The 18,835-nt window shown below is 42.4% G+C and overlaps 1 protein-coding gene across 2 annotated transcripts in view; it reads right to left on the bottom strand.

Moving 5' to 3' along the window:
* The window catches only part of arm (armadillo), a 59,676-nt gene extending 42,961 nt beyond the window's left edge, over positions 1-16,715 (bottom strand). The window contains exon 1 of one of the 2 annotated variants that reach the window (XM_053786873.2): positions 16,556-16,715. The gene's annotated coding sequence lies outside the window, so the exon portion shown is untranslated. The remainder of the gene's footprint in view (positions 1-16,555) is intronic. The other variant, XM_070093047.1, reaches the window with a different exon arrangement.
* Between the last annotated feature and the right edge of the window lie 2,120 nt (positions 16,716-18,835).

The following is an 18,835-nucleotide window of genomic DNA, read 5'->3' as shown; positions in this document are numbered from 1 at the left end:
TGCATTATATTCACACCACACATTGCCCTCAGACATGACATCTCCACTGCCTCCAGCCTTCTCCTTGCTGCAACATTCATCACCCATACTTCACACCCATATAAGAGTGTTGGTAAAACTATACTCTCATACATTCCCCTCTTTGCCTCCAATCAAACATTTTTGCTACTTTGAGCTCAATTTCTTTGTCTCCACAGACTCCAAAGTGCACCACTCACCCTTTTCCCCTCATCAATTCTATGATTCACCTCATCCTTCATAGACCCATCCGCGGACACATCCACTCCCAAATATCTGAATACATTCACCTCCTCCATACTCTCTCCCTCCAATCTGATATCCAATCTTTCATCACCTAATCTTTTTGTTATCCTCATAACCTTACTCTTTCCTGTATTCACTTTTAATTTTCTTCTTTTGCACACCCTACCAAATTTATCCACCAATCTCTGCAACTTCTCTTCAGAATCTCCCAAGAGCACAGTGTCATCAGCAAAGAGCAACTGTGACAACTCCCACTTTATGTGTGATTCCTTATCTTTTAACTCCACGCCTCTTGTCAAGACCCTCGCATTTACTTCTCTTACAACCCCATCTATAAATATATTAAACAACCACGGTGACATCACACATCCCTGTCTAAGGCCTACTTTTACTGGGAAATAATTTCCCTCTTTCCTATGGACTCTAACTTGAGCCTCACTATCCTCGTAAAAACTCTTCACTGCTTTCAGTAACCTACCTCCTACACCATACACCTGCAACATCTGCCACATTGCCCCCCTATCCACCCTGTCATATGCCTTTTCCAAATCCATAAATGCCACAAAGACCTCTTTAGCCTTATCTAAATACTGTTCACTTATATGTTTCACTGTAAACACCTGGTCCACACACCCCCTACCTTTCCTAAAGCCTCCTTGTTCATCTGCTATCCTATTCTCAGTCTTACTTTTAATTCTTTCAATAATAACTCGACCATACACTTTACCAGGTATACTCAACAGACTTATCCCCCTATAATTTTTGCACTCTCTTTTGTCCCCTTTGCCTTTATACAAAGGAACTATGCATGCTTTCTGCCAATCCCTAGGTACCTTACCCTCTTCCATACATTTATTAAATAATTGCACCAACCACTCCAAAACTATATCCCCACCTGCTTTTAACATTTCTATCTTTATCCCATCAATCCCGGCTGCCTTACCCCCTTTCATTTTACCTACTGCCTCACGAACTTCCCCCACACTCACAACTGGCTCTTCCTCACTCCTACAAGATGTTATTCCTCCTTGCCCTATACACGAAATCACAGCTTCCCTATCTTCATCAACATTTAACAATTCCTCAAAATATTCCCTCCATCTTCCCAATACCTCTAACTCTCCATTTAATAACTCTCCTCTCCTATTTTTAACTGACAAATCCATTTGTTCTCTAGGCTTCCTTAACTTGTTAATCTCACTCCAAAACTTTTTCTTATTTTCAACAAAATTTGTTGATAACATCTCACCCACTCTCTCATTTGCTCTCTTTTTACATTGCTTCACCACTCTCTTAACCTCTCTCTTTTTCTCCATATACTCTTCCCTCCTTGCATCACTTCTACTTTGTAAAAACTTCTCATATGCTAACTTTTTCTCCCTTACTACTCTCTTTACACCATCATTCCACCAATCGCTCCTCTTCCCTCCCGCACCCACTTTCCTGTAACCACAAACTTCTGCTGAACACACTAACACTACATTTTTAAACCTACCCCATACCTCTTCGACCCCATTGCCTATGCTCTCATTAGCCCATCTATCCTCCAATAGCTGTTTATATCTTTCCCTAACTGCCTCCTCTTTTAGTTTATAAACCTTCACCTCTCTCTTCCCTGATGCTTCTATTCTCCTTGTATCCCATCTACCTTTTACTCTCAGTGTAGCTACAACTAGAAAGTGATCTGATATATCTGTGGCCCCTCTATAAACATGTACATCCTGAAGTCTACTCAACAGTCTTTTATCTACCAATACATAATCCAACAAACTACTGTCATTTCGCCCTACATCATATCTTGTATACTTATTTATCCTCTTTTTCTTAAAATATGTATTACCTATAACTAAACCCCTTTCTATACAAAGTTCAATCAAAGGGCTCCCATTATCATTTACACCTGGCACCCCAAACTTACCTACCACACCCTCTCTAAAAGTTTCTCCTACTTTAGCATTCAGGTCCGCTACCACAATTACTCTCTCACTTGGTTCAAAGGCTCCTATACATTCACTTAACATCTCCCAAAATCTCTCTCTCTCCTCTGCATTCCTCTCTTCTCCAGGTGCATACACGCTTATTATGACCCACTTCTCGCATCCAACCTTTACTTTAATCCACATAATTCTTGCATTTACACATTCATATTCTCTTTTCTCCTTCCATAACTGATCATTCAACATTACTGCTACCCCTTCCTTTGCTCTAACTCTCTCAGATACTCCAGATTTAATCCCATTTATTTCCCCCCACCGAAACTCCCCTACCCCCTTCAGCTTTGTTTCGCTTAGGCCCAGAACATCCAACTTCTTTTCATTCATAACATCAGCAATCATCTGTTTCTTGTCATCTGCACTACATCCACACACATTCAAGCATCCCAATTTTATAAAGTTTTTCTTCTTCTCTTTTTTAGTAAATGTCTACAGGAGAAGGGGTTACTAGCCCATTGCTCCCGGCATTTTAGTCGCCTCATACGACACGCATGGCTTACGGAGGAAAGATTCTTTTCCACTTCCCCATGGACAATAGAAGAAATAAAGAAGAACAAGAGCTATGTAGAAAAAGGAGAAAAACCTAAATGTATGTGCATGTCTGTGACGTGTGACCAAAGCTTAAGTTGGAGTAGCAAGATATCCCTGTTATCTAGTGTGTTTATGAGACAGAAAAAGACACCAGCAATCCTACCATCATGCAAAACAGTTACAGGTTTCTGTTTCACAGTCATCTGGCAGGACGGTAGTACTTCCCTGGGTGGTTGCTGTCTACCAACCTACTACCTACGTAATAACAAGATATGCAGGCTAATATTACCATGTCTAATTTTTCTCATTTACTATATTGCACTAGCAGCTCAGTACTACTTAATTTAGTTGAGTTACGCTAACTTGCAGTAGCTGCGGCTCTCTCAATCAATGTGTTTAACCGAAGTGGCTCTCTTGCAAAAATTAGTGAATAACACTGCACTATGTGCTGCAGGATTTTTTTTATACCACGCACACTGACCACATAGACCCATTCTTTCATATGTAGGCCTACCAGCTTTCTCTCATTAGATTTGAGGACGCTAGAATTTAGGCATACTAGTACGTACAGTGGGCCCCCACCTAACGTTGGCATCACATAACGTTAAATCCGCCTAGTGTTACATTTTATCGCTAAAATTTGGCCTCGCATAGCGCTAAAAAACTCGCTCAACGCGATTCGTCCGAGACGCATCTATGTGCGGCCTGAGCCAGCCTCACATGTTCCGCCGGTGGCACTGTTTACAAGCCAGCCTCCGCGATAACATCCAAGCATACAATCGGAACATTTCGTATTATTACAGCATTTTTAGTGATTTCACCTGCAAAATAAATGACCATGGGCCCCAAGAAAGCTTCTAGTGCCAACCCTACAGGAATAAGGGTGAGAATTACTATGGAGATGAAGAAAGAGATCATTGCTAAGTATGAAAGTGGAGTACGTGTCTCCGAGCTGGCCAGGTTGTATAGTAAACCCCAATCAACCATCGCTACTATTGTGTCCAAGAAAACGGCAATCAAGGAAGCTGTTCTTCCCAAAGGTGCAACTTTGTTTTCGAAACAGAGGTCGCAAGTGGCAGAAGATGTTGAGAGACTGTTATTGGTGTGGATAAACGAAAAACAGATAGCAGGAGATAGCATCTCTCAAGCGATCATAAGTGAAAAGGCTAGGAAGTTGTATCAGGATTTAATTAGAAAAATGCCTGCAACTAGTGATGATGTGAGTGAATTTAAGGCCAGCAAAGGTTGGTTTGAGAGATTTAAGAAGCGTTATGGCATACATAGTGTGATAAGGCATGGTGAGGCTGCCAGTTCGGACCACAAAGCAGCTGAAAAATATGTGCAGGAATTCAAGTAGTACATAGACAGTGAAGGACTGAAACCTGAACAAGTGTTTAATTGTGACAAAACAGGCCTGTTTTGGAAGAAAATGCCAAGCAGGACCTACATTACTGAGGAGGAAAAGGCACTTCCAGGACATAAGCCTATGAAAGACAGGCTTACTCTGTTAATGTGTGCCAATGCTAGTGGTGATTGCAAAGTGAAGCCTTTATTAATGTATCACTCTGAAACTCCCAGAGCGTTCAGGCAAAAGAATATCCTCAAGGCTAATTTGTGTGTGCTGTGGAGGGCAAACAGGCATGGGTCACTAGGGACTTTTTCTATGACTGGTTACACCAAGCATTTGCCCCCAATGTGAAAAATTACCTAACTGAAAAGAAATTAGACCTTAAGTGCCTCCTGGTGTTAGACAATGCCTGGTCATCCTACAGACTTAGCAGAGTGACTTTGTGGGGACATGAGCTTCATTAAGGTCAAGTTTTTGCCTCCTAATATCACTCCTCTCCTGCAGCCCATGGACCAGCAGGTCATTTCAAACTTCAAAAAACTGTACACAAAAGCTCTGTTTGAAAGGTGCTTTGTAGTGACCTCAGAAACTCAACTGACTCTAAGAGAGTTTTGGAGAGATCACTTTAATATCCTCAATTGTGTAAACCTTATAGGTAAGGCTTGGGAGGGAGTGACTAAGAGGACCTTGAACTCTGCTTGGAAGAAACTGTGGCCAGAATGTGTAGACAAAAGGGATTTTGAAGGATTTGAGGCTAACCCTGAGAGGTGTATGCCAGTTGAGGAATAAATTGTGGCACTGGGGAAGTCCTTGGAGTTGGAGGTTAGTGGGGAGGATGTGGAAGAGTTGGTGGAGGAGGACAATGAAGAACTAACCACTGATGAGCTGCTAAATCAACTTCAACAGCAAGAGGAGGAGGGGAGAGAGAAATTGAAGAAGTTGCCTACTTCAAAGATTAAGGAAATCTGCACAATGTGACTTAAAGTGCAAACCCTTATGGATGAAAATCACCCTCAGACAGCTATTGCAAGCCGTGCTGGTGACTATTACACTGACAACGTCGTGAAACACTTTAGGAATGTCATAAAGGAACGAGAGGTACAGACCTCTATGGACAGATAAGTTAGGAATGTCATAAAGGAACGAGAGGTACAGACCTCTATGGACAGATATGTTGTGCGACAGAAGTCCAGTGACTCTGAAGCTGGTCCTAGTGGCATTAAAAGAAGGGAAGTAACCCCGGAAAAGGACTTGACACCTCAAGTCGTAATGGAAGGGGATTCCCCATCAACACTCTCCCCTCCTCCCATTCCATCAATCATCACCAGATCTTCAATAAAGTTGAGTGTCATGTAACTGTGCATGTCTTCTTCAGTTTGTGTGTATTAAAATTAATATTTCATGTGGTAAATTTTTTTTTTCATACTTTGGGGTGTCTTGCACAGATTAATTTGATTTCCATTATTTCTTATGGGGAAAATTCATTCGCCTAACGATAATTTCGCCTAACATTGAGCTCTCAGGAACGGATTAATAGTGTTATGCGAGGGTCCACTGTACGTCAAAAACCCTGGTGCGTAAGCCGTACTATTACGACCAAAACCCTGAAAGGGTTAAAAAATGTTCCTACATGAAAGCATATCATAGAACCTGTACACCAGATTTACAGAAAACAAGGGATTCCAATAAAAGATGCCTGCTGGTAATTTACAGCTAAGCTAAAACAGCAGTAAGCTTTAGTCATTCAAATCACAAGCGGTTAACCAAAATCATCATGACTGCTAAACAAATAATGAAATCTCTAGGAATTATGAAACAAATAGACACTAGCCATGCCTAGATATTAGTTCTCAATAGAATTTCAATACTTACATAGAAACAGTAACATTGAAATAGACCACCTGAACGTTTAAATTAAAATAAAAATTATTAAGGCTCATAGTACTTGCCATATTTCACATGTTTTCCTCAATGAATTCAAGATACATATTGCCCGAACACATTGGTCAATAACACAAATCTACATGAAGAAAAGAAAATAATGAATAGATGGTACTGCCTAATATACAGCATTTCTGCCTAATATTAGATCAGATGCAAGAACCCTATCAACCCAGTCAGCTGCAGGAAGGGTACCCAATTATTCAAATTCAAACTTTATTCTCTATAAGTATTACAATGCTGAGTTTACAGAATTTGGTTATTGTGTGGTTTACATGTAGTAAAATAATAATTACAGAGTGTACCACTAGAACGCATAGCAAGGCTAGGCATTTCGGGCAGACTTATATTAAATCTAAGGTTTAAAATGTTACAAAATTATGAGATAAGTTGGTATTATGGCTAAGTGACTAAATACTAGTTGTGAGTTTAGCAATGTGAATGCTTTTGTTTTGGCACTATACATAGTTTCAGTATTGGAGTATCACAGGCCAACTTTTGACTAGTTAAGATTCATTATTTTGAGATTGAGACTGATATTTCTGTTTATGGTCAAATGGGTGAGTAAGTGTGAACCACCAGGTGGTATTCGTATTATTAGTTGACAGGGTGTATCAGGGAGATAAGATGTTTTCTGATGGTAGTTTTGAAGGTGATGAATGTGTCTGCAGTTTTGGAATTTTCAGGTAGGGTGTTCCAGATTTTAGGGCCTTTGACATACATTGAATTTTTGTAAAGGTTTAGTCGGACACTGGGAATGTCATAGAGATGTTTGTGTCTGGTGTTGTGCCTGTGGGTTCTGTCACAACTATCAAGAAAGCGTTTTAGGTCAAGGTTAATATTGGAATTTAAGGTCCTGTAGATATAGATTGCACAGTAGTAAGTGTGGATGTACTGAACAGGGAGTAAGTTTAGATCTATGAAGAGTGGGGGGGTGTGTTGCCAGGGGTGGGATTTAGTGATTATTCTTACTGCGGCTTTTTGTTGGGTTATTATTGGCTTTAGGTGTGTTGCTGCAGTTGAACCCCAAGCACACATAGCATAGGTGAGGTATGGATATATAAGTGAATGGTATAGTGTGAAAAGGGCAGTTTGCGGCACGTAGTATCGTATCTTGGAGAGGATCCCAACCGTTTTGGATACTTTTTTGGTTGTGTGTTAGATATGGGTGCTGAAGTTCAGGTTGTTGTCGAGGTATAGGCCTAGGAATTTGCCCTCATTATGCCTGGTAATTAGAGTGGTCGATCTTAATGTTAATTTGCGCATCTCCTGCTCTGCTACCAAACATAATGTAGTAGGTTTTGTCAACGTTAAGCATAAGTTTATTGGCTGTCATCCAAGTCGATATTTTGATCAGCTCCTCATTAACAATGGTGTTGAGGGTTGCAAGATTAGGGTGAGAGATGATATAAGTCGTGTCGTCAGCAAAGAGAATGGGGTTCAGGTGTCGAGATACGTTTGGAAGATCATTGATGTATATGAGGAAGAGCAGGGGACCAAGGACACTTCCCTGCAGAACTCCAGTATCAAGTGGCTGTGTTGTTGATGCTGTGTCTTTAATGGTGACATACTGATACCTATTAGTAAGGTAAGATTTGAAATATGCAAGCGCATGGCCTCTTATACCATAATGGTCAAGTTTGTGGAGTAGGATGCCGTGGTCTACTGTGTCAAAAGCTTTTCTTAGGTCAATAAAAATTCCTAGTGGATATTCCTTATTTTCCAATGCTGTGTAAAGCAGATCTAGCATTTTTATAATTGCATCGTTAGTGCTTTTATTTTTCCTGAATCCAAACTGGCAGGGGTTGAGTATGTTTTGTGACGTTATAAATGAATATAGTCTCCTGTGCACGAGTTTCTCAAAGATTTTGGATAGCAATGGTAAGTTTGATATTGGCCTATAGTTGTTTAAATCTGTAGGGTCACCACCTTTATGTATTGGTGTAACCCTTGCCATCTTGAGTAGTTTCGGGAAGGTGCTAGCTTCTAGTGAATTGTTAAAAAGCAATGAGATAGTATGCGAGAGGACATGGGCCACTCTCTTGTACAATAATGGTGGGACATGAGACAGATTCCCTGAGTTATTTTTAAGTGACTTTATAATCTCGGTGACTTCCGTGGGCTCAGTTGGAGCAAGATAGAAGGAATTTGGGAAATTCCCATCTAGGTAGTCCCCGGCATGGGCATTGGTACATGGGATTTTATTGGCGAGATTAGAACCTATGGTTGAGAAGAAGTCGTTTATCTTGTTAGCTGTGTCGGTGGGTTGCGGTGGTGTTTCATTGGGTTTAGTTAGGACAATGTTCTTGTTTTTTTTTTAGTTTGTGGGTCCCTAGAATCTGAGAGTGTGTTTTCCAGGTCTTTTTTATATCTCCTCTTGTGTCAGTGAATCTACTGGAGTAGTATAGTTGTTTGGCTTTCTTTATTACTTTGGTGAGGACTGATGAATAGAGTTTAAGAATATCTTTGTGTATTGAGCCCTGTCTATATTGCTTTTCATATTGGTGTTTCTTATCAATGGATTTCAGAATGGTGCTGGTTAGCCATGGGCAACCAAGCCGTTTGCTTGTGATCTGTTTCGTTTTTATAGGACAATGTTTGTTGTATAGTCTAAGTACAGTGGACCCCCGCATAACGATTTTAATCCGTGCAAGAGGGGTAATTGTTATGCGAAATAATCGGTATGTGAATGAATTTTCCCCATAAGAAATAATGGAAATAAAATTAATCCGTGCAAGACACCCAAAAGTATGAAAAAAAAATTTTTACCACATGAAATATACATTTTCCTACACACAAAGAGAAGGATACATGCACAATAGTAGAGTAGTACATGCACAGTATATATTGTGCATGTACTAGTCTACTAAATGAAGAATAAATGACACTTACCTTTATTGAAGATGCAGCAATGACTGATGAGACACTGTGTCCTGGGAGTGCCTTTTCCTCCTGAGTACTGTAGGTCCTGTTTGGCATTTTCTTCCAGAACAGGCCTTATCACACTGTGTATGCCATTACGATTCTTAAATCTCTCAAACCAACCTTTGCTGGCTTTAAATTCACCAATATGAGCACTAGTTCCAGGCATTTTTCCCTGTTCACCTGGGTGTTAGTCGACTTGTGTGGGTTGCATCCTGGGAGACAAGATTAAGGACCCCAATGGAAATAAGTTAGACAGTCTTCGATGACACTGACTTTTTTGGGTTATCCTGGGTGGCAAATCCTCTGGGGTTAATTGTTTCTTGGTATTCTAAATAAGCCACACCAACAACGGTGCTACAGCAGCAGCAGCAGCTGACGGTGGTACAGCAGCAACAGACGATGCTACAGCAGCAGCAGACGATGCTACAGCAGCAGCAGACGATGCTACAGCAGCAGCAGCAGCTGATGGTGGTACAGCAGCAACAGACGATGCTACAGCAGCAGCAGACGATGCTACAGCAGCAACAGACGATGTTACAGCAGCAGCAGACGATGCTACAGCAGCAGCAGCAGCAGACGATGCTACAGCAGCAGCAGCAGCTGACAGTGCAGCAGCAGCTGTACCACCAATAGTAGCGATAGTTGATTGGGGTTTATTATACAACCTGGCCAGCTCGGAGACACGCACTCCACTTTCATACTTATCAATGATCTTTTTCTTCATCTCTATTGTAATTCTCACCCTTATTGCTGTAGGGTTGGCACTAGAAGCTTTCTTGGGGCCCATGGTCACTTATTTTCCAGAAAAAGAACCGAAAACACTGTAATAATACGAAATATTCCGATTGTATGCTTGGATGTTACCGCGGAGGCTGGCTGGTAAACAATGCCACCGGCAGAACATGTGAGCGTGGCTCAGGCCGCACATTGGACGCGTCTCGGACGAAAATCGGTGAGCGGGTTTTTAAGCGGTATGTGAGGCAAAATTTTTGCGATTAAAGCAAGCGGTAAGCGGATTAATCGCTATGTGATGCCATCGTTATGCGGGGGTCCACTGTAGTTTGTTAAGAAAAATGTCTGTCCAGTCATCAATACCATTGGCCTTGGAGAATTCTGTAGGCCAGTCAACAGTCTCTAGGTCAGCTGTGAACTTCCTTATTGAGGCCTCATCATGGAGTCTAAATGAGACTTTGTTGTATTCAAGTGGTGGTTTACTAATGTTTGTCAGGAGGAAGGTAGGGTAGTGGTCAGCAGTGCTGTCTGTGATTATCCCTGATTTAAGGGGGACTAGTATATTGGTCCATATGTGGTCTATTATGGTTGCACTTGTCTCAGTCAGCCTGGTTGGTTTAGTTATTGTTGGTATGAGAAGTGTGTTGTTCATATTGTTGATGAAATCGGTTACAGTCTGATCATGTTGTAGGCCAAGGTTGATATTGAAGTCTCCAGCTAAGAGAAGGTGGTGCTTGTTCATTTGTCTGTTTGTTATTAGTGACTTTAGATTCTCACTGAAGTTTGGGATGTTTGTGTGGGGTATCCGGTATATGGCACCGATTGTTATAGGCGTCTTGAGGTTTTTTACAGTAAAATTAGCAAAAATGTATTCGCCATATTCATCACTAAAGCAATTAGTGCTAATACAAGATAGTTGGTTAGAGTAATAAATTGCAGTACCACCCCCAACTTGGTATGGTCTGCAGTTGTGAATTGCTGTGTATCCTGGTAGTGGGTAGATATCAATTGTGTCCTGCTTAAGCCAGGTCTCAGTAAGAATAATGCAGGAGAAGGGTGTCTTTAGTGACTCAAGGAGTGCCAGGAGGTCATCATAGTGTTTGCTTAAGGACCTAATGTTGTAGTTAAGAACTGATAGACTTTAAGCAGTGTTCAGGATAGTGCTGGCTTGTGATGCTGTGTAATAAAGGCAGTTACTTTCCAATAAGTTTTGATTGTGTGTTAGATTATGGAGGTTTAGATCAGGGTCAATGTAATCATTCATCTTTTAGGTTTAAATAGTGGTTATTTATATCCTGTATTATGTGGTGAGTTCTAATACTGATTTCTGTAGTGGTGGGAGGTTTGGATAAGTATACCGCTAAAGCACTTTGGTCATATAGAGTATAGTCACTAATAAACATAATGAAATTGATATTGTCTATGTGTTGTACTAGAATGAGCTAAAGTACAACTAGGTATAAACTAATACTATAAAAAAAAATTACAAAGTGTTGTAATATGTGTAATGTATATGTATTTTTTAGGCCTAGCTCTATTGTTCACTTAATATATGATAGTGTAAACATGTTATCAGGCTTTTGTATACATTTGAAAGAGAAAAAAAGGCTATGTTTCACTTTACAGTGATTCTCACTTTACAGCAGCAGCCTGGAACCTAACCTGCTGTATAAGCGGGGCCCTCGTATACAGTAAGGCATATCATGACGGTAGATACTGAGACTTTTCAGAGCAAGGAGAAATAGCCCCAATGGTGACATTTTTCAAATTGCTCGTGCTAGCTCACTTAGGATATTGGTCAGTGTTGACAGCTCCATTTAGGGCATAAGAGATATTGCAGGAATAGATTAAAAAATTCTTTATGGCCCACACAGAGCCAATAAAGCTTTTAAGTTACTGGAAACACCTCAAAATCTTAAATATGTGCTTGTTAAAGCGGAGGAGATATACATGACAACATATACACGGAAGGTGCTTGAGGGCCTGGTCCCAAATCTACACACAACCATAACATACTGGACTAAGAAATAAGATATGGAAGAATGTGTAGAATAAACCCAGTGTAAGGCAGAAGTGCCATGGGCACAATAAGAGAACATAACATCTTACCAGAAGATATCGACCTATGATTTACCTTTGATGAGTTTCAAGTGTCTTTCTACTCCTGGACCCCGGCCATGGGCCAGGCTCGTCTGGTGCTAGCCTGATCAACCAGGCTGTTGCTGCTGGAGGCCTGCTGCCCCACATATCCAACACAGCCTGGCTGATCCAGCACCTGGTAAAGATGTTAAGTAAAAGGACAGATGTTAAGTAAAATGGACAGAGGGTATATACATACCCTGTGTCCATGTATTGTTTGTAATGGCTTGATAAAGCTCCTGGAGAGCAAAACGTTGCCACAATAAAATGTCACATTAGTTGCATTTGTGTCCTTTTACTTATTGTGCCCACCACACCCTCAGGCCCTCAAGTATTTTCCAGGTATACACTATCATGTCTCTCTTTCTCCTCCACACCAGTGAGTACATTTTTAAGACTAAGGTATTCCCAGTAATTTAAATGCTTTACTGGCTCTATGTGGGCCATAAATGATCTCTGTATTTGTTCCAGCTCTGGTATTTCTCCAGCCCTGAATGGGCCATCAACACTGAACAATATTCCAAACGAGGGAGAATTAGCAATTTGAAAAGTGTCACCATGGCATTATTTCCCTTCTTCTGAAAGTTCTCATTACCCACTCTGTCATACTCCTGGCTGTAGTAACCTTTGTCTTATTCTGTTCTTTGAAAGCAAGGTCACTTGACATAATTATTCCCAAATGTTTCAAGCGTTCCTTTCGTTCTATTTGACAATCCTCTTGAGTTTTGTAAGTGTTACTGAACATTAAGTTCCTGTAATTTTTTCACTATCTTCTACCAAAGTAATTTTCATGCTTATTTTAGTATTTTCTGCAAATAATGATACAAAACTGTGATGGGTGTTGATATCTATGTCTGCTATAAGGATAAGAAACAGCACAGGTGCCAAAACAGTGCCTTGGGGAACTGAGCTTTTTAAAACTTCACTGATGCTGGATTTTGCTGCTTATGTACAACCACTTTTTGTGTTGTGCGTGTTAGGAACCTGAAAATCCATCAGTGTACCTTCCCCATAATGCCTTTGGCCCTTATTTTGTGTGCAATCACACCATGATCACATTTGTCAAATGCCTTTGCAAAGTCTGTGTATATCACATCTGCATTTTGGTTGTCTTCCAAAGCCTCCATAATTCTGTCATAGTGGTTCAGTAGTTGTTGTAGGTATGATCATCCTGCTCTAAAACTCATACTGGTTTGGGCTATGCCGACTGCTGTTTCACGAAATTTGTAATCTGCTGTCTTATCACTTTTTCAAAGACTTTTATGATGTGGAAAGTTAGTGCTACTGGTCTGCAACTTTTAGCTAGTGCACAGGAGCTATGTCTGCACTCTGGTATTTCATCTATGTCTAGGCTCTTTCTCCAGAGAATAATGAGGGCTCTTGCTAGTAGTGCTTTGCACTCTTCATAAATTGGGCATTCTATGAATCTGGTCCAGGTGCTGAGTGAGTGGGTATGATTTCAAGTTTTTCTTTTTTAACAAAATTATGGGACTGGTGCCGACAGTCAGTCTGTGCGGCCTTCTGCTGGAGTGAAAAACATTTCTGCATTCTCTATCATGCTGTCATTTAGAGGAATGCTGAACACCTACTCATACTGTTCCTTTAGAATTTTGCTCATTTCCTGTTCCAATTTTACAGGTAGTTCTTAGCTTGGATTCTGCATATGAATAAAAATATTTTGGGTTTCTTGCAATATCCTGGATAGCTATTTGTTCCCTTTGTGCTTCTTCTGATCGGTATGACCTCTGAAGTGTTTGTTCTAAATCAGTTATCCCTTGGCTAAGATTATCTTTCCTTTGGTGTGACACATTTGTGTTTTTAAGAAATCTGGTAACCTGCCTTCTTCTGTTGTACCATCTCCTATGCTCGCTCGCTCTCTCTCCCTCTCTCTATAACCGATATTCTCTTGGGTTTCCTCAATGGTATGTAATAAATACAGACCTTCTATGCTTTTGTACTCAGCTTCTCCAGGTACTAGTGAGGATTTAGAATGTTCATGTGTGTTCCCCAGGATATGTCTGACAATTCTTGGTTTATTTTGTCCCAGTCAACCCTATGGTTGAAGATTGAGACACTTATGCAACATATGGGAATCTTTATTCAGGAAACGTTAAGCCACTGTGTGGCGAAACGTTTCCTGAATAAAGATTCCCATATGTTGCATAAGTCTCTCAATCTTCAACTTGTCGGTTTTTCAAACCATTCATCGCAACCCTATGGTTGTTGAAGTTAAACTTACTGAACATCCCATCCCTTACATTAGTGCTGTATTCCTGAGTTTATACTCATTTGTACTTCTATGATGTTGTAGTCAGAGTATATTGTTTTTGTAACTGGTATATCTATGAGTAGTTCCTTGTTATTTGTGAATATCTAATCCTGGGTATTTTCATCAAAAATGCTGCTAGAACAAATGCAGAAGACAGAAAACCTGACAATTCCAACTGCATTTTGCCAGATCATCCAGGCTGTGATGGTTATGCAGGCTGCCAAGCCTGGCCTAGGGGTTGGCTGCAGGAGTAGGAGAACTCTCGAAACCCATCAAAGGTATCAAAGAAGTCGACCACTGCAGATCACATTCTTGGGAATGACTTCAAGGGGTGACAGAAAATAGTCAAGGCAGAGATGGGAGTCAAGGCAGAGAGGGCAGTCAAGGCAGAGTGGGCAGTCAAGGCAGAGGGGGCAGTCAAGGTAGAGATGGTAGTCAAGGCAGAGAGGGCAGTCAAGGCAGAGAGGGCAGTCAAGGCAGAGGGGGCAGTCAAGGCAGAGGGGGCAGTCAAGGCAGAAGGGGCAGTCAAGGCAGAGGGGGCAGTCAAGGCAGAGGGGGCAGTCAAGGCAGAGGGGGCAGTCAAGGCAGAGGGGGAAGTCAAGGCAGAGGGGGCAGTCAAGGCAGAGGGGTCAGTCAAGGCAGAGGGGGCAGTCAAGGCAGAGGGGGCAGTCAAGGCAGAGGGGGCAGTCAAGGCAGAGGGGGCAGTCAAGGCAGAGAGGGCAGTCAAGGCAGAGAGGGCAGTCAAGGCAGAGAGGGCAGTCAAGGCAGAGAGGGCAGTCAAGGCAGAGAGGGCAGTCAAGGCAGAGAGGGCAGTCAAGGCAGAGAGGGCAGTCAAGGCAGAGAGGGCAGTCAAGGCAGAGAGGGCAGTCAAGGCAGAGGGGGCAGTCAAGGCAGAGGGGGCAGTCAAGGCAGAGGGGGCAGTCAAGGCAGAGAGGGCAGTCAAGGCAGAGAGGGCAGTCAAGGCAGAGAGGGCAGTCAAGGCAGAGAGGGCAGTCAAGGCAGAGAGGGCAGTCAAGGCAGAGAGGGCAGTCAAGGCAGAGAGGGCAGTCAAGGCAGAGAGGGCAGTCAAGGCAGAGAGGGCAGTCAAGGCAGAGAGGGCAGTCAAATCGAGATGGGGAAGGTACACAATCACAGTGGTGGCAGTAAACACTCAGGGTGGTAATGGTTAACAAATGCTCCAGGTGGTGATAGTAGACAAATGGTCCGGGTGGTGATGGTAAACAAATGCTCTGGGTGATGACAGTAAACACTCAGGGTGGTGACAGTAAACAAATGCTCCAGATGGTGACAGTAAACACTCTTGGGGGTGACAAAAAATAAACACTCAGGGTGGTGACAAACACACTGCGAGGTGACAGTAAATTAACTCATGGGAGTGATAGTAAACATGGGTGACATGGGGTGACACTGCACTACACTAAGATCCGAATCAGGAAACACTTGCTAACTGACGAATTTTACCTAACCTAACCTACCCTTAAGTTAAGAATAAGATTCGTCAGGAAACAGACCAAGTGTTTCCTGACGCGTGTTTTAGTCATACGATGACCCACCACTGTACTGTTTGGTCATCTGACCGAGGCCTTCCACTGGCCTACCCCTCCATGGTGGTGACAGCAATTAAGAACATAAGAAAGGAGGATCACTGCAGCAGGCCTGTTGGCCCATACTAGGCAGGTCCTTTACAATCCATGGAGGTGACAGTAAATAAAGGGTGAGTGAGCAGTCCAGGGGCAGGACAACTGCGAGCAGTCCAAGAGTGATTGTGAGCAGTCACATTGGTGACTGGGTCACGTTCTTGACAGTGACACGTTGGTGACTAATGGTGGCGACAATATAACGGTGGCGACAGTAAACAGTCAATCTGGTGACAGTAAAGAGTCACGCTCTCAAGCTGGTAACAATTAAACAGTCTAGTTGGTGACAGCAAACAATCACGGTGATAACACTGCTTGTTTAACATCCATCACCCACACCGTGACTCTCTCCTGCAAACCCTTGCTGCTGGAGTGAGAGGAGGGTGGTGGGAGGTTATCATGGTGCTGGGGTGTTATCATGGTAGAGAGTATGATAAACCAGATAACGTAGATAACAGCCCTAGAGCCTCACCCTCCCACCACACCCAACAGCCTTTACCACTCCAAGAAAGTGGCTAAGACGGCCCTAAACTGCTTCATCTAGTGACTCAGGGACACCCTACGAGATCCTGCACCATGACTACCATTCCTGGCATCCACCGGGAAGACACAAACAGCAGGAAATGCCATAGAGTTGGATGAGTCACAAGGGAAATGGACAAGTAGAGATATCCAGCAGCCCCTCACATCCATAACAACAAACTCCTTCACTTCACTTTGTACTGCATATACCCGACCCCCCTCGCGCCTCCAGCCACACCAAATCACAACTCACCCTCCTCTGCACGTTTATCGAGTCCTCTGTTGGCGAAAAATCCCGATGGTGTACGGAATATATGTAATAAGTAAGAATGTAGTGGTTGAGCGCCACCTCCACACCTCCTCACACTCCTGCATCGATCGAGCCACTGAGTCGACGCTCAGGTGCACACTCCGCACCATAATCTAGTCCCTCGGTTTTACTCCATTATTTCGAATATTCTTTTGCTATTACCACCTCCGAATATCCTTGAATACTTATACAACTGTTTCGATGTAATATACGCCATCTTCTAGGCAGCATCTCTGCAAGAGGGAAATTTTCTCTAATCTATTTTGATTGATAGCGCTCAGTGCCGTCGCCATGAATTATATACGCAGCAAATGATACGAAACTCGCAACATTCGACGGTTTACTTTCAAATAGATTCAACGAGGACAAACGTAAACATTGAAAGAACGTGGAATTTTAAATAGTATTGCTGCGCGCCACTTGAGAGAGATTGCCATCTCTTTAGTGCTTGGCCAGCCTCGCATGAACACTGGCAAGTACTCATCTATCATGCCTCTCAACACTCCTCAACACAATACTTCTCTACACATCACCTCTCACAAAATAAAAATAATTTCATGGGGTTGGGCTAAACCAGCTCCTTCGACGAAGGTTCCTTGGTGCTGGTGAGGAACTCGATCTGAGAAAATGGACATCAGCTCTAATTCCTTGAATTTCCAGTCTGAATGCCTTCCATTTTCCCCCAGGCACCGTATGACCCCTACGAGTTTAGCGCTTCTTATGAAGCTAATGATGAACTAAGCCCACAGGGATCACACTGCGCCTGGAGAATGGGAGGTTAATCTAGCTGCACCTATTCTGAGGAAGAGTCATGTAGTGCAGTAGGATTTCATTCTGGGGAGGGGGTTAAGCCAGGATTTCATTCTGGGGAGGGGGTTAAGCCAGGATTTCATTCTGGGGAGGGGGTTAAGCCAGGATTTCATTCTGGGGAGGGGGTTAAGCCAGGATTTCATTCTGGAGAGGGGGTTAAGCCAGGTTTTCTTTGTGGGGAGGGGTTTAAGCCAGGATTTCATTCTGGGGAGGGGGTTAAGCCAGGATTTCATTCTGGGGAGGGGGTTAAGCCAGGATTTTAATCTGGGGAGGGGGTTAAGCCAAGATTTTATTCTGTAAAAACTTGCATTTGTGGTCACAGTGGTGCCTATGCTATCCTTCCTATGGTGTAGAAATATACCTAGTTGGACGAATCTTATTGTGGCTAGTTGGTCCAGTGGCTAACGCGACGGCCTGGAGTTTTGAGACTCTCTGATCGCGGGTTCTATCCCCACCCGTGTATGGTTTGTTTCCAGTGCTGAATGCTAGGGCGATGGAATTCGTTGAGTCAAGGCTCTCAACGGAGCTTGTAATACACTTTGAGAATCAGATTTCAACAAAGAAGTAGGAGGAAAAACGGTACGGATGGTGACTGCAAGAGAAGCTCATAACTGATCTGAAAATATTAGCTGGAACTTGCAAGCGTCCCTGTATTACACTATCCAGAAAAACAGCCGTGTCTCTTTCACCATCCGAGGATTCAGAGCCACCGGTGTAGGCAGCAATAGCGCGTGAGTGCACCTGAAGATGACCAAGGAAGAAGCACATATTCATAGCAGAGGTAGAAGACTCAGGAAAGGAAGGAGTGACATACTCAAATCATCGGTACTTCCCTAGGAGGAATAGAAAATAAATGACCATTATGAATAGAGAAAGAAGGAGGGCAGACTGATGAAGCACCAGTCTGAAAGCAAAGATTAAAAATACGTAATACAGAAGGACAATGAGATTGAAACTGTCAGTTTTACTAACATCTGTGATTATTCTATAAATCGCAGGGTAATTAAAGGATGAACATAAGCAAACCAACAAAGCACACTTTGCTGTTCGTTTCACACGTCAGCATGAACTCTTGCTTGTTTGAAATCTTAAAAGCCGGTAATGCTACGGTTATAATGACATCAGGCCCCTGTTGCCTTGGCACAAACTGATAACCACCAAGGTACTCATTTACTAAAATGTTTGACAAAGTTGGAATAACAATTCCAACAGCTGAAGGAAGAGATGTAACAAATAAATATATGTACTCGTCAGTGATGGATGCATCTGTGATGACATAAAGACAAAGTGGTGCAATGTTTAAAAAAAAAAATCACAAATTTAAACTGTCACCGAGAGTGGTGATAAGGACGGGTGTAGGAATGAGAAGCAAGAATGATAGGGAGGTGGTTGCCATAATGGAGATAATTTCCA

The sequence above is a fragment of the Cherax quadricarinatus genome, chromosome 41 (genome assembly GCF_038502225.1).
Source record: "Cherax quadricarinatus isolate ZL_2023a chromosome 41, ASM3850222v1, whole genome shotgun sequence".
Lineage (NCBI taxonomy): Eukaryota > Metazoa > Arthropoda > Malacostraca > Decapoda > Parastacidae > Cherax > Cherax quadricarinatus.
This window is presented reverse-complemented; position numbering and strand designations above follow the sequence as displayed.